Here is a 15732-nt window from a genome sequence, read left to right on the forward strand (position 1 = left end):
ACTCCATAAGGTTTTTTTCATAAAATTTTAGTTTACTTTTTTTAAATAATGTATATGTATATTTATGTATATATAAATATATATTTACTGCTCAAAAAAAAAAAGGAGGCACTTTTTAATTCGAGTGAAGCATAAGTCAGTTAAACATCAGGGATGTTGATGTAGCAGAGTGGGCTGTTAATCACTTTCAGCTGCTTCACCAAATTAGACTGAAGGAACAGTTGGAGCAGATATGGAAGGAAATTTCAATGTGATCCCAGTGGTACAAGGAGCATTAGGACCTTTAACCCCAAAACTGGAAAAGTGGTTTCAGGAAATTCAAAGCACAACATGGTAAATGGTCTGTATTTGTATAGCGCTTTAGTCCCTAAGGACCCCAAAGCGCTTTACACATCCAGTCATCCACCCATTCACACACACACATTCACACACTGTTGATGGCAAGCTACATCACCAACATCAGAGGTCTCAGTCAAGAACAGTGCAGTGCTAATAATGGCTAAGATACTGCGCAGGACCCTCAAACTCCCAGAGCTCGAGGATCATATATATGAAGCTAAATTCCATCTTATTTTTTAACAATTATATTTTTTTTGTCAATTTTAGGTTATTCACTAGAATTTGGAATCACAAATGTGTCTTTTTCTAATTTTGACGTTTCATTTGACCTTTGTCTTTTATTAGGTGTTTCTAGGAAGCACTTTGGAACACTGGCTTTGAAAAGTAACGGTTTTTTAAATGGTTTAAACCAGGAAATATGTGTGATATCAGACACATTTCCTGGTTTAAACCATTTAAAAAACATATGCAAGCATATGCATATGCAAGCTTTTATTCTTAACAACTTTTAAGAGCAACCTACTTTGCTCTGTAGGCCAGACAAGTGGAATTCCCCTTTTTGTCAGTGTAAAAAAGTTCAATTACTCATTTAATCCTTGAGATATCGTAACATAAGAAAAAGAAGTCCAAGCAAGCATTGGTTTAAAAAGTCACCTAGATAATGGGAAAAAAAAGCTATCCATTTTAGTTTAATTTTTGCCTCAGCCTGTAGTTAGGCTGTCTTCCCACAACTGTAGTGGAAAGTAAGGCATGTTTATGGAAAGTAGTCCAGCAGCCTTTAGCTCACGGTTTAATTAAATAGAAACAAATTTCTTTGGGTTAACCACTTCCAGCTCACTGCGGAAACTACTATCTTATCTGCCCTTGAGCAAGGTGAAGGGCTTTTGACATAAAGCAGTAGCCGGAAGTGTTGCGCGTGTATATGAGTGAAATGATATCCATCTGGCTCTGAGCTTTTTGAATCAGAGCACGAGAAAGTGGACGACTTATTGACTCGCCACGTTTTCTGGTGTCACAGATAGCGCTCAGATTACACATAACCACCTTCAGTCACATAGAGTGAAACCGCGTTTCAGTTTTGGAGCAGTTGCGCTAACAGTGATACGTTTAGGGTTGCTCAGCATGTGGTGGTGCGTTCACGGGGCGTACGCCCGCGCACACACCCTTGCTGGCTCGTAAACCGTATCAACCAATCGGCGCTCCCTCGTGAGGAGGGAGGGAGTTTTTACAGCCTGCTACAAATACTCGTGGCACATGTTTTATTTTAAGGTCGCCGCTTCAGACCGACTGAGAGGAATGGGGACCTCGTGGTAGTCAATAAATAAAACTTTCACTATCACCAGCAAGTCACAAAAAACTTCCTCGCAGCTCTCTGTAATTTTGGAAAACTAAACGCTCAGCACCTTTGAGATATAGCCGTGAAGAAACTTTTCTGCAACTTTTTTCAGTAAGCCAAAGAGGGGGAAAAATTCTGTGTCTGCAGTGGGGAAACGTGGGGACATTAAAGTGTCCATCCATCCATCCATCCATTCATCCTTCAAGAGTCCCGCTCGCATCTCTCTCTTCCTGCCACTTGCCAACATGACACGGAGATCGTGTACCATTTACGTGGTTGGGATCACCTGCGCCGTCCTGCTCGCGGTTGGGATTGGCTTGTTTGCAGGGCAAGTTTTCCGCACATTAATGAACAACCGCCTGAAAAAGGTAAAGGGAAAACACACACACCGTTATATTCTTCTACCTTTTAAAGCTCACGTGCATGCATGGCTGCTTGAATGAGTGATGACGTGCATTTCCCCCCCTGTGAATGGGCTAATTGTTTACAAGGAGAGTGTTGAGAATGATGAACACTAAAATGATGCCATTGTCTGTGTGCCTGTGTGTGAGACCCTTACTCATTTGCATACCCTCCAATTCTCTTCACACTTTCCAACATGAGCTGTTTTTTCCTGTTGGTTTTATTGCATTCATTGTTTTATTGGTCATTAAAATAAAGTAATGTTTTATTTATCCACATCAGAAACCTAAGTGGATTGCGCTGAATAGAAACAAGAGTAAAATAGTTGTTCAGCGACTGTTCAAACAGACAGTGATGGGCTATGTGTCTCAGAAGGAGTGGCCGCGTGAGGTGGAGGGGGATGGGCCAAAAATGGGCTGTTATGGGTTAAGTAGCCTGTACTATGCAATCAGCACTTTCTCTTCTCTACAGTTACATAGCCTCAGTCCCAGTTCCATGAGCACACACATGACTATAAATACTTCTTCCTAGGAAATGACTGATCTAAAGAAATTCCTATTGATCTCTTATATTGTGATATGTATATCTTGTCCCAACAAGTCACTCCTCTTGTGCAAACAAGTTACTTTCTTGTCCACACAAGATAAGAAGTCAACTTAAACGTAACAACATAACTTTTCATTGACTTTAAATTAAGTGTAACAAGTTAAGATGCCGCAGCCACTCTAAACTAAAATATTAGCTGTGTAAACTCTGTTTCAACATCCCACACCAGTGCAATGGGTAAGATAGAGCAAGTTTGGATAACTTGCAATTAATATGCTAATATGGAACTGCCATGCAAAGCTAATGGACGTCATGGCGCTAATTCTTCAGAATTAGTTATGTGCTGTGGACTGGCCTACAAAGTTTTACTATCCGCCTTTGTGTGTTTGCCGAGTAAAATCAGTCCCACCTTTGGCCATCAACGACTGTTGCCAGTGATGATTAATGCCCTTAGTGGGGATATTAAAGATTAAATTAGTAATATGTGGAAAAATAATAATGAATACCTTTTGTAGTTCCCGGTATCATTTTTAGCGTTCTGTTTTTAATGTTAAATCTTCCTACTTTGTTTGTCATGGCAGTGACAAATGTGGAATTCATGGAGTTGGTTCTGATATTAGCTAATCTAACTATGCTAACTACAGTTTACGCTGGTCAAAAAAGTTAAAGGAAAATGTTTAAGTCAGAGTATAGCAATCAGTTAAGTAGCAAAGGGGGTTGTTAATCAGTTTCAGCTGCTTTGGTGTTCATGAAATTAACAACAGATGCACTAGAGGGGTAACAATGAGACAACCTCCAAAACAGGAATGGTTTCACACGTGGAGGAAACAGACATTTACCTCCTCATCTTTTCTGACAGTTTTTTCACTACTTTGGCATTTGGCTAGAGTCAGTGTCACTACTGGTAGCTTGAGGTGATATGATGACCCTACAGATGTTGCACAGCTAGTCAAACTCCTCCAGGATGGCACATCAATACGTACCATTGCCAGAAGGTTTGCTGTGTCTCCCAGCACACTCTCAAGAGCATTAGGAGTAGGAGATTCCAGGAGACAGGCTGTTACTGTAGGAGAGAGAGCTTGAATCTAGATAAGCTGGAAGGTCCTTAACCCATCAGCAGGACCAGTATCTGCTCCTTCGTGCAAGGAGGGACAGTTTCAGCACTGCCAGATTACCTACAATATGACCACCAGCAGGCCACTGGTGTGACTGTCTCTGACAAAACAATCAGCAACAGACTTTATGAAGGTGGGTCCTTTTAGTGGGTCCTGTGCTCACCACCTGGCACTGTGGTGCCTGATCATTACCAGAATTGGCAGGTCCATCACTGGTACTGTCTGATTTCCACAGTTGAGAGCAGGTTCACCTTCAGTACATGTGAGAAGGAGGAGAAGCTGCACAGAACATTCAGCATCTCTAGTTTGGTGGTGGGATAGTTATGGTCTGGGGAGACATATCCATGGGGGGAAGTGTTACATAATTAATTTACTTATTTATAGAACTTTCTATAAATGCAGTGTATGTGTTGTCAGTGCTGAGAGGACGTTTTCCACCTGTGTTTGTGGGTTCCTGTGAAGTTTAATAAACTCCTTGCTATCTAAAATATAATGGGACACTGGAGTATATTCTCGAGCATCTCACACTTCTGATAATCAGCTGTCTGCTTGACGTTTATTCAGCTGTGTAAAAAATATAACTTTGATCTCAGCCAAACCGATTTACTCAGGAACAAATAAAATACAAAAAAAAAGCCAAACAATAACATTTTTAAGTTATCTAAGTGACTTATATATGTTTAACCTGAGTAGCGAAAGACGGCGGTGGGTTTGAAAACGATTTGCACCGAGTCCGGTGTTCTCACGGGCTCTAGTGAGCCTTGCCCCCGGCTAGCTATCGAGCTAGTGGGTAACAGACGTCTCCGAAAACGTCAGAGCACTTTTGAAAATATGTGGTGTCTTGATAAACTGAGCAGATATTTGAGGCTTACACAGCTACATTCTCGCCTAAAAATATGTTAAAAGTTTATTTTGTGACCCAGAAAGAATAATAAGAGTATTATTAAAACTAACTAGCTGCCGCCATTGGCTGTATCCCAATTCAGGGTCTGCAGCCTTAAAGTACGCATTTCAAGGCCGATTACGTCACAGCAGCGCGCCGAAGGCTGTCCCAATTCAAAGGCTGCTCGAAATGCGGCCCTGAAATGCGTCCTTCATTTCCCCGAATTTTAAGGCTGTGGCAGTGTAGACTTCATGGCCCAGAATGCATAGCGCGGCGGTGGGTGTGGATAATTTTGCCGAAAAAAAACGGCGGATGAGGGGCGCCCGAAGAGTAAACTTTAAGTAAGTACTGAATATTATGTCACTTATTTATGTGCAAATGTTTAATAACGACGAACATTAAAACATTACTGTTGGCCACATGTTGGCAAAGTTATGTGACATTAGTGACGTTTGTACTAACTTGGTTTTATAGCCTTTACTTTAAAATATACACCGTTCAATAGCTGAGCTTAATCTTACAGAGAATGATCAAAGCTCATGTAGAAACAAACAAACAAATGAACAAAAGATTTTCTCCTTCATTTCTGTCAAACAAAGCTGTATGACATGTTTCCAGTTGTTAGTATCATGGTTGCTAGGCAACCTGGACAGCGCAACAGAGGCTAGACCGTCCCATTTCACAAGCCTCGCACTTCCGGCCTTAGCGGTCTTTGAGTACGCGGCCCTTGAGGATCGTTGAGGCTGCGTACTTTAAGGCTGCAGACCCTGAATTGGGATACAGCCATTGTTGGAAACTGAGCTGGGCTGCGCTATGAATTCTGGGACAGAGCTACTTCTTCTTCTTCGGGGTTTAAGGGCAGCTGGCATCCTTGTACATGCAGTGCTGCCATCTTCTGTTTCAGTTTGTTATTACACTCTTAAATCCTACTACTCATTCCTGCGTCTTTTGGGATCTTACAAAGCTTCAAACGACGCGTCGACGATTTTGATAGTCGACGTAATCGTGACTAGTCGACTAATCATGGTAGCCCTAATGCTTTTTTACTGTTGCTTATGGGAAACTCATACTTAGAGCAATGTTAACATCAAAATTGTCACCCACACAGACCCCAGTCAAGTCATCCCGTTTCAAGAGTTTTGTGGGTTTAGAGGATTCTCAGATGGATTATCTTGAGAACCAAAGGTGAAAAGGTCAGAGGGACACAACTACAAATAAACACACTGTCAGGGCGTCGTGCATTCAGTGAATTTATGCTTATTCAGTGAATTTATGCTTATTCAGCTGCCAGTCATAGTTCCTAGAAAAGAAAATCAGAATTAGCAGGTCATGCTTTTAAAAATAATCTGTATTGGCCAAGAACAGTGCCATCTGTGCATCTTCAAAAGAAAGTTTGCATTCTCAACATGTAGAATAGCTACTGTTTTCACTTCCTTTAACTCTTGTTTTTTAGCCATTGTGTTTCGTAGTACATTGAACAATGGTCTTTGATTTCTAAATGTTTTAATTAATTAAAGCTAACTGAAGCGCTTAGTCTTGCTGCATAAACTTAAAAATGGGTCAGAAACTTATCAAATTGGACGGGTGCATTGAATGCAACAGTTTTGCGATCAATGTTTGATCCAGCATCTGCCCAACATTGAAAACATTTGTAGTAATGTTCATCATATCTTTAGTCACTGAGGTCCAGACATTTCGATGATTTCCAACATTTCAGATGGTAGAAAGTAGTGGAGCTTTCCCAAAAGGTTCACTTTTCCTTAATAATAGTGCGGACATGAAAGACCCATTGGCCCACAGTCAGTATTCTCATATGGCACACCTTCATGCTTGTTTTCATATCAAGACTTCATAACAGGTATCAGATTATTCTTCGCAGACTTTAGAGGTCGACAACCATATGCAAGACTTTCTATTGATGATGTGAAAATTTTCATTTTCTTTGACCGTTAGGCTTGGTGTGGAAACAGTATGTTTGCACTGAAGCACCGCAGCAATTTCCTAATTTTGTAAACCCGCTCAACATTTGGCAATAAAACCCTTTCTGATTCTGATTCTGAAAATGGAGAAAAAAACAAAAAGGTAATGAGCTGAAGATGAGCTTCTGCAGTTAGTATATTTTGATCACAGATGTCACAGAACTGATTAATGTCATTAAATTATTTTCACACTTGAACAAGAAAGTTGTCAGAATTTTTAGTCGTCTGTAACAGAATAGTCTTTAGTCGCTAAATAACACAATTATGTGACATTTATATTAATCAGTAGCACGTCACTTACAGTGATAAATATACTTTTGACTCAAAGTCTGGAGCCTTAAGAAAATCTCTATGTAAGTGGATTGCACAGTAGCTCTTTCTAAAAGAGGTTTAGGTACTTTAATGCCCATTAGTAAAACTCAAGTACAGTCAGTTTCTAGTCCAGAACAAAACAAGAACATACAGGCCATTAAGTTATTGAGGTCAAGAGACAAGGTGGAGGGTTGGTGGTTACCGTTATTCTGAAGAGGGGGGTCTGGGGGTCCTACTACATGCCTTGTAGTTAGGGCTGCCACAAACGATTATTTTGATAGTCGACTAGTCACCGATTATTTTTGCGATTAGTCGACTAATCAGATCATGCATCCATTGGACTTACAGCATACAGCTTATTGCACCAGCAGCATCTGCTCTTATATAACTATCATTAGCTTACAGCTTTAAGTGTTTCAGGTCTGTGGTAACTAAAAATAAAGACAAGATGATAGTTTATTAAATTTTAATGGAATTTGCAGATTATTTCAGTGAAGTTTAATAAACTCCTTGCTATCTAAAATATAACGGGACACCGGAGTAAATTCTCGAGCATCTCACACTTCTGATAATCAGCTGTCTGCTTGACGTTTATTCAGCTGTGCAAAAACTATAACTTTAATCTCAGCCAAACCAATTTACTCAGGAATAAATAAAATACTAAAAAAAGCCAAACAATAACATTTTTAAGTTATCTAAGTGACTTATATATGTTTAACCTGAGTAGCTAAAGACGGCGGTGGGTTTGAAAACGATTTGCACCGAGTCCGGTGTTCTCACGGCGCTAGTGAGCCTTGCCCCCGGCTCGCTAACGAGCTAGTGGGGTAACAGGCGTCGGAGCGATTTTGATAATATGTGGTGTCCTGATAAACTGAGCAGATATTTGAGGTTTACACAGCTACATTCTCGCCTGAAAATATGTTAAAAGTTTATTTTGTGACCCAGAAAGAATAATAAGAGTATTATTAAAACTAACTAGCTGCCGCCATTGTTGGAAACTGAGCAGGGCTGCGCTATGAATTCTGGGACACAGCTTCTTCTTCTTCTTCGGGGTTTAACGGCAGCTGGCATCCTTGTACATGCAGTGCTGCCATCTTCTGTTTCAGTCCGTTATTACACTCTTAAATCCTACTACTCATTCCTGCGTCTTTTGTGATCTTACAAAGCTTCAAACGACGCATCGACTATTAAATCAGTCGTCGACGATTTTGATAGTCGACGTAATCGTGACTAGTCGACTAATCGTGGCAACCCTACTTGTAGTGTGTACTATAGTTTAAATATTCTTGTTTTATTGTCAGAGTACAATTTGGGTTACTCCTTTACACAGTGCACAACTCTGCTTGGATCAGCTGAGTTTTGTGATTGTGCTCTATCAAGCATGTTTTCCAAACAGAGAAGTTGCAGAGTATGCTGGTTAACAAGGTACAAGGTCAACACACATAACATAATGTTGCTACTCAGATATTAATTGATACTAAAAACAATTACTGATGCACCAGTCATTTCCAGCAATATTGATGCCAACAGTGTCATCATCACCTCCTTTATCTGACACATAACTTGACAACCACACCCAGACAAGCAGGGGCACAGCCCTCGCTTTCGCTAGCAGATAAATACATGAAGAGCAGCAAAAAAAACTTGGTGAAGCATCATAAACATTAGCTATTATTTATCATTAATATAGCAGCGAGCAGAAATGATGAAAAATAAAACCACTCTATTAAACTGGGAGAGAAGTAGGCAGCAAATGTTAATGGTCCTGTCCGTATATAATATAAATAGTTATTTGTCTTAAATGTGATATCGTTGTCTTAAAGTTCCTGATTAAAGTTAAGAAAACTCTACCAGCAGCCAGATAGAAAGGGTAGAAGTCTACCTTAAAAATATTTAATCTGCAACAAAAATGTGATGCAAATTAACCAGAAGCACATGAGGTAACAGAGGTTATTCCTACAAACATTTGCACAGATCAGTATTCGTTATCAATATCAATACTAAGCTTGAGATGATAGCATTTTGACAACCCTAGTCTTTGGTTACAATCTTTAGAGTTCAGATTAGTTTCCATTTGAAAGACCCGTTTACAACAAGCTTCATCTCTCTGGTTCATGGTTTGTAGCTTCCACTTATATACCCATATTTTAGCCTGCATAAGAAAAAAAGTATTTAGTGAAGTGTGAAGTATTTTTTTCTGTAAAGTAATGTGATATTTTTCTTGTAAACTTGTAAACTTCGCTTGGGTTGGGGTTGTGCATGACCAAACAGTTTCGTCATACCCAAGGACATTTCTCAAGAACAGGAAATCTTTATCGGGGGTATTTTTGGCAGTTTTGGAGCAGTGGCTTCTTCTTTTGGATTAGCCTTTTTGTTTATGTCTGCAATATCTGTTTGTTTGTTTGTTTGACTGTATGCTTTTCATACAAGTTTCACACAAGACAGATACAAACTTAAAGCAAGATTTATATATATATATAAAAGATGTATCGAGGTGACATAACTCAAGTGAGCTTCTTACCCTCTGGCATTACTGGACTGAAAGTGAAGTAATCTGTCTGTAAAAAGTAGTTGAAAAAATGTCTTTGTGTCTTGCATAAAGTAGATGTCCAAATCAACTATGGTTTGCTAAGATGAAATATGTGTAGAGGTTGGAGCAGTAATTTTTATAACTTATCCGGTTGTTCAGTCTGACGTCACTAGCCGTGTCTGGGCCTGAACTCCGCTGCAGGTCCATATATCAAACGATCACTGTGGCATTACTGAGAGTTGAAAAACAGTCTAAAGTCTTCCATCTTTAATAAAATGATCAGCGTTCTGCTCTACCAGGTGTAACAATTGAGTTTAACATCCAGGCATCCATGAAAACGGAATTTATGACATTTAACGGAGTTATAAGTTAACAGGAAGTTAGCTCGCTAGCTTCTATCTAAATACAATATAGCATGTCCTGACTGCGGGGTTTTGGAAACAAATTAAACAAATTAAAATTAATTAATCCGATTTTGGACCGGATTGTTTATGTAAACACATGTTCATATGTAAGTGTTCAAGCTCAAAATGAAAATGTTTGCATTTTCCCAGATGAACACTCTGGAATTTACCCAGGAGTTGCTATATATGATCATTGTTGTGGCTTTAATGGTCACATTAATTCATATCAAGTCCTGTTAAAACAAGAAATGAAAGTTTTGCAAAGTACACCATGTTTCATAAAAGAATTCTTCTTCACTTGTTCAAGCAAGTAGATAGATGTTTGTTAATAAAATGGCTGGAGAAGATATCAAGTTTCATTTTTAAGTGGAAACTGGAAAGAAGAATGTATCTGTGGGAGTGACACAAGCATTTAACTCACATGGAGACATACTCAGTTATCTGCTAGTTTGGCAATATGATATATTTCAGCTGTGTCAAGTTACTGCCTTTTCCACATTGCACCAGCATGAAGGGTCTCTTCCCATGGATACCCTCCCAGCAGTAGACTCTCTTTGTGTGCTAAGCCTCTTTCAGGTTGAAAGATTTATTGGGAAACTGGCTGGCAGTCTCTCAGCTCATATGTGAGTCAACCAGGGTCAGTGTAAGTGACCCACTGGTGAAGTGATAATGAAAAATGACTGATTCCTGAAAGGAAATTTCACCATCATTACCATCTTCACTATAGTTTCTGACTACTGTCTCGTCTCTGGACTTTCTTTTGCTTAGTGGTTTTATTTTGAAAATGTTAACCTGCTTAATAAAGCTGGTGAAGGTGCACAACTTGCAAGTAAAATAAGCTTATTTGTATATTAACTTAGGGAAATGTTGTGGCCAACTTGTTAGTCATGCTCATGTAAACCTCGTCAACCTCTTTGCAGTGTGAGGGGAAAATCTTTCACTTAAGAATTTAAACATAAATATTTAATTCTGCACCACCACGATGCTTCCTTCCACAAGTTTTACATAAAATTTAGAGGTACGTGTTGCACGGTCATCAAAAATGTCTTCAGCTTTACTGGAATGAATTGTCGCCCTTTAAGCTTTACGCCTGTGATCACTGCTTTATTTTGAATTCTTAATTCGATATATTTAGTGTTGAGCCAAACAAAATTCTGTCCCGGATAGAAATATTTGTGAGTATAAAGCTATGTACGTGACACGTGAAACGAATGTAAACGGTGAATGTAACATTGAATTCGCAGTGGGATGATGAAATTAATTAATATATACAAAAATATGATTTAAATTTAATTTATGAATATAAATTTAAAATGCATGGATGTTAGTAATTGCTGTATGTGTGATGATGTCTGTGCAATAGTGATGGGTCGGTAGCGAATGAAATGGCTGTTAGAGGCTCCTTATCACCAGCCGTTTTTTTTTTGTTTTTTGTTTTTTTTCTCTCACCCGCTCGCACTTTTTTCCGCTTCACTCGTGCGAGCCTTGTGCTTTACGCTGGGAAGAGGGGGGAGGGGCGGTAGTTACACTCAGTAGCACAGGAACAGAGCAGGAGCAGTGTTGCCAACTTAGCGACTTTGTCGCTATATTTAGCGAGTTTTCAGACACCTTAGCGACTTTTTTTTTTTAAAAAGTCGCGACTTTTTAAAAAAAAAGTCGCTAAGGTCATACTCATACTTTTTTAAAAAAAAAGTCGCTAAAAAAGACGTGAAAACGTGTATCGCTTTTACTCTCAACAAGCAGCAGGTGCTGTAACACAGTCAGTTCTTCTTTTACTCTTTTACTCTTATGCTGTTTTGTGGATCACAAGGTTTAAAACTACTTATAAACACACACACACAAAGTAACTCCACCAGAGTGCTTATTTCGGGTCACTTTTGCCAGTCCAGGCCCGGGTAAAGGAGCAGGGTTGGAATTGTGACATTAAAAAAACAATAATTGCTAAAAGAAATTTAATTTGTAGTTCTAAATAAACTCTAAATGCATTTAGGACGTTTTTTACTCACTTTATGTCTCTTCCACGATGTTATTTCTCTCTCCAACAACATAGGTTACAATTAGATTAGCATGACCAATTATGCAAATTAGGCGATGACGTCATTTAGCGACTTCTAGCGACTTTTAGGACAACCAATAGCGATTTTCCTTACTGAGGAGTTGGCAACACTGAGCAGGAGGGAGCCAGGGATAACAACAGCACATTAGAAAGGTATAGTACTCATCCACAACTATTTTCAGTTGCGGATGATAAAGGATACAGAAAGTTTATTCATGCAAGCCTATATGACAGAGAATGTGCATGTTCTTTTTGTTTTCATATTTTAATTTATATTTAATTGTGTTGTGGTTTGCAGTGTTTTGTGTTGTTTCACTTTAAATTTGTAAAAGGAAAAAGCTGAAAATTTAAATAGTTAAAAGTTGAAATGTGAATAGTTGATTTTTGTATTATATGATTTATTTATTACATTTTATGTGGAGTGAATAAATAAAAGTATATTTACGGTGGCCCCTACAGACAAATCACGTACAAACCCTGAAGCACGTACAAACTCCAAAACACGTAAAAACACGTAAAAACTCCAAAACACGTTGTAGTGGCAATTCCTTTACTTTTGTATGATCAAACGTCCCACAACTTAAAGTCCACAAGCCACTGCTGCACTGAGGTAATATTTCGTACGCAGGCAAAAGAAGTCCATTGTCCAAACCTTTTAGTTGAGAGTTTTGGTTTTGGTTTATTTATCCATTTGGCAAGCAATAACAAGATCCTTCCTACTGCTTCTCCTGCTCTGGTAAAAACCATAGGCCCACCCCAATGCATGCTGGTCCTATACCAGTCTCTTTATTTATAGAAACAAAATGGCCCTACAGCTCTTACTGACTAATTTAACAAAATAACAACAAACAAAACAAATCATTTAAAACAAAATATTAACCGACAAATAAACCCCAAAATATAAGTAAACTAACAACAAACTTTAACTAATTTCAAAAATAAGAACAAAAACAAAAATAAAGAACAAATAGCTCCAACACTCCGGCCCCTAATTGTGCATACAATCACAATTACTTTAAAGTCCCAAAAGGAGGAGCTATTCCCTTAAACAAATCCTTAATTTTCATTGAGGATTTTCTTCACGATGAGGCTTCCAGTAGCAAAATAAGTTTTGTCACTGGCCTTTCCAAAACACTGGTCCTTGTTTGTAGTCTCACAGAACGCACCAAGCCTTTTGCATCCTGGTTTACATTTAAGACTTTCGCCATCATCCATGATCCTCTTGGAGCTGTAGCGTCTGCAATTAAAACAACATCTCCAGGTATAAGACATCTTTTAGTCCTCATCCATTTTTGTCTTTCTTGCATCAAAGGTAGGTACTCAGAAAGCCATCTCTTCCAGAACAACTCTGCCATGTACTGTACCTGTTTCCACCTTTTCCTGACATGCAAATCACTTGGATGAAACAGTCCTGGTGGAAAAACTGGTTTATTTTTCAGCAACAACAAGTGATTGGGTGTCAGTGCTTCAAGATCATTTGAGTCATCTGAAACTTTAGTAATGGGTCTGTCGTTCATTATAGCTTCAACCTCACAGAAGACTGTGTGGAGTCCTTCATCATCCAGAACTTGCTCCTTAAGAACTGAGGCTAAAATATTCTTTACTGAACGAATGAGACGCTCCCACACACCGCCTTGGTGAGAAGCTGCTGGGATGTTGAAGTTCCATTTCATGCCATCCTGAACAAAAGCCTTTTGAATTTTGGCATGGTCCAGCTCAGTCAAACTTTCTTTCAACTCTCGATTCGCCCCAACAAAATTTGTAGCATTATCAGATCTGATGGTCGAAACTGGGCCTCGTCTACAGATGAACCTCCTCACAGCATTTATACAAGAGTCTGTATCAAGTGTACATGCAATCTCCAGATGTACTGCACGACTGGTGAAACAAGTAAAAAGAACTCCATACCTTTTAAGGAGACTTCGTCCTCTTTTAACACTTATAGGTCCAAAATAGTCCACTCCAACATTTGTGAATGGAGCTACAGCGGGGAAAATAAGTATTTGACACATCAGCATTTTTATCAGTAAGGGGATTTCCAAGTGGACTATTGACACAACATTTCCACCAGATGTTGCCATCAAGCCAAATATTGAAGTCATACAATCAAATCAGAACATATAAGTATACAAGTTAAACCATAATAAATAAAGTGAAATGACACAGGGAATAAGTATTGAACACACTTTATTCAATACTTTGTAGAAAAGCCTTTGTTGGTGATTACAGCTTCTAGACGCCTCTTGTATGGATAGACCAGTCGTCTGCATTGCTCAGGAGTGAATTTGGCCCATTCTTCCACACAAACGGTCTTTAAATCTTGAAGGTTCCTTGGGCCTCTTTTATGAACTTTAATCTTCAGTTCTCTCCATAGATTTTCTATGGGATTTAGGTCAGGTGATTGACTGGGCCATTCAAGCAACTTGATTTTCTTTCTTTGAAACCACTTCATTGTTTCCTTGGCCTTGTGTTTGGGATCATTGTCTTGCTGAAATGTCCACCCTCTTTTCATTTTTAGCTTCCTGGTAGATGGCAGCAGATTTTTATCCAGAATGTCCCGGTACATCTCTCCATTCATCCTGCCTTCAATAATATGAAGTCTGCCAGTACCCCTTGCTGAAAAGCAGCCCCAAACCATGATGCTTCCACCCCCAAACTTGACTGTTGGTATGGTGTTCTTGGGGTGGTGAGCAGTGCCATTTCTTCTCCAAACATGGTATGTAGAATGACTGCCAAAAAGTTCAATTTTGCTTTCATCTGACCATACTATAGTCGTCCAATAATCCACAGGCTTCTCCAAATGCTGTTGCGCAAATTTTAACCGAGCCTTGACATGCTTTTTGTTCAGCAATGGAGTCTTGCGTGGTGAGCGTGCATGGATGCCATGGCGGTTCAGTGCATTGCTTATAGTTTTCTTTGAAACAACAGTACCTGCTGATGCAAGGTCTTCCTGAAGTTCTGTCCGAGTGGTTCTTGGCTCTTGGAGAACCCTCCTGATTATTCTTTGGACTCCTCGGACAGGGATCTTGCGTGGAGCACCTGATCGTGGCAGGTTTATGGTGAACTGATGCACTTTCCATTTCCGGATAATGGCCCCCACAGTGCTCACAGGAACATTCAGCATTCTGGAAATGCACCTATAACCATTCCCATCAAAATGCTTTTCAACGATAAGATTACGAAGATCTTGAGAGAGTTCTTTGCTTTTACCCATCATGAAGTCTTTCCTGTGTGCCTTCTGGGTAATGAGGAGCCTTTATAGGCCATCAATTAGGACTAAAGCAGCTGATATCAATTGGTACTGATAGGGGACAGGATTTCTCTATCAATACTGACAGATTTCAGGTGATCTCCTGGCTTTCTATGTCATTTTGCCCCTTGTTATCTCCATGTATTCAATACTTATTCCCTGTGTCATTTCACTTTATTTATTGTGGTTTAACTTGTATACTTATATGTTCTGATTTGTTTGTATGACGTCAATATTTGGCTTGATGGCAACATCTGGTGGAAATGTTGTGTCAATGGTCCACTTGGAAATCCCCTTACTGATAAAAATGCTGATGTGTCAAATACTTATTTTCCCCGCTGTATATGAAGAACCCCTGGGTGCCTTTGGTGACACACGTCGCAATCCAAACGACTCCTACAGTCTTTGCTTGTGTGACCAACTTTTAAACAACCAAAACAAATTCCCCTTTCCTTGATAAAAGTCAACTTATCCTGATGCGTTTTAGCTTTAAACTGCTTACAATTCTCTAGTAAATGGTTGCTGTGTGAACAAAACAAACAACTATGCAGAACGGCGGAAGTTGTTCTGCTTCCAGTTG

General features: G+C 39.3%; 1 pseudogene; it reads left to right on the forward strand.

Moving 5' to 3' along the window:
• The first annotated feature begins 1583 nt into the window (after positions 1-1583).
• LOC113025603 (lysosome membrane protein 2-like) overlaps positions 1584-15732 on the forward strand; it is a 29964-nt pseudogene continuing 15815 nt past the window's right edge.

Source organism: Astatotilapia calliptera, chromosome 7 (genome assembly GCF_900246225.1).
Source record: "Astatotilapia calliptera chromosome 7, fAstCal1.2, whole genome shotgun sequence".
Lineage (NCBI taxonomy): Eukaryota > Metazoa > Chordata > Actinopteri > Cichliformes > Cichlidae > Astatotilapia > Astatotilapia calliptera.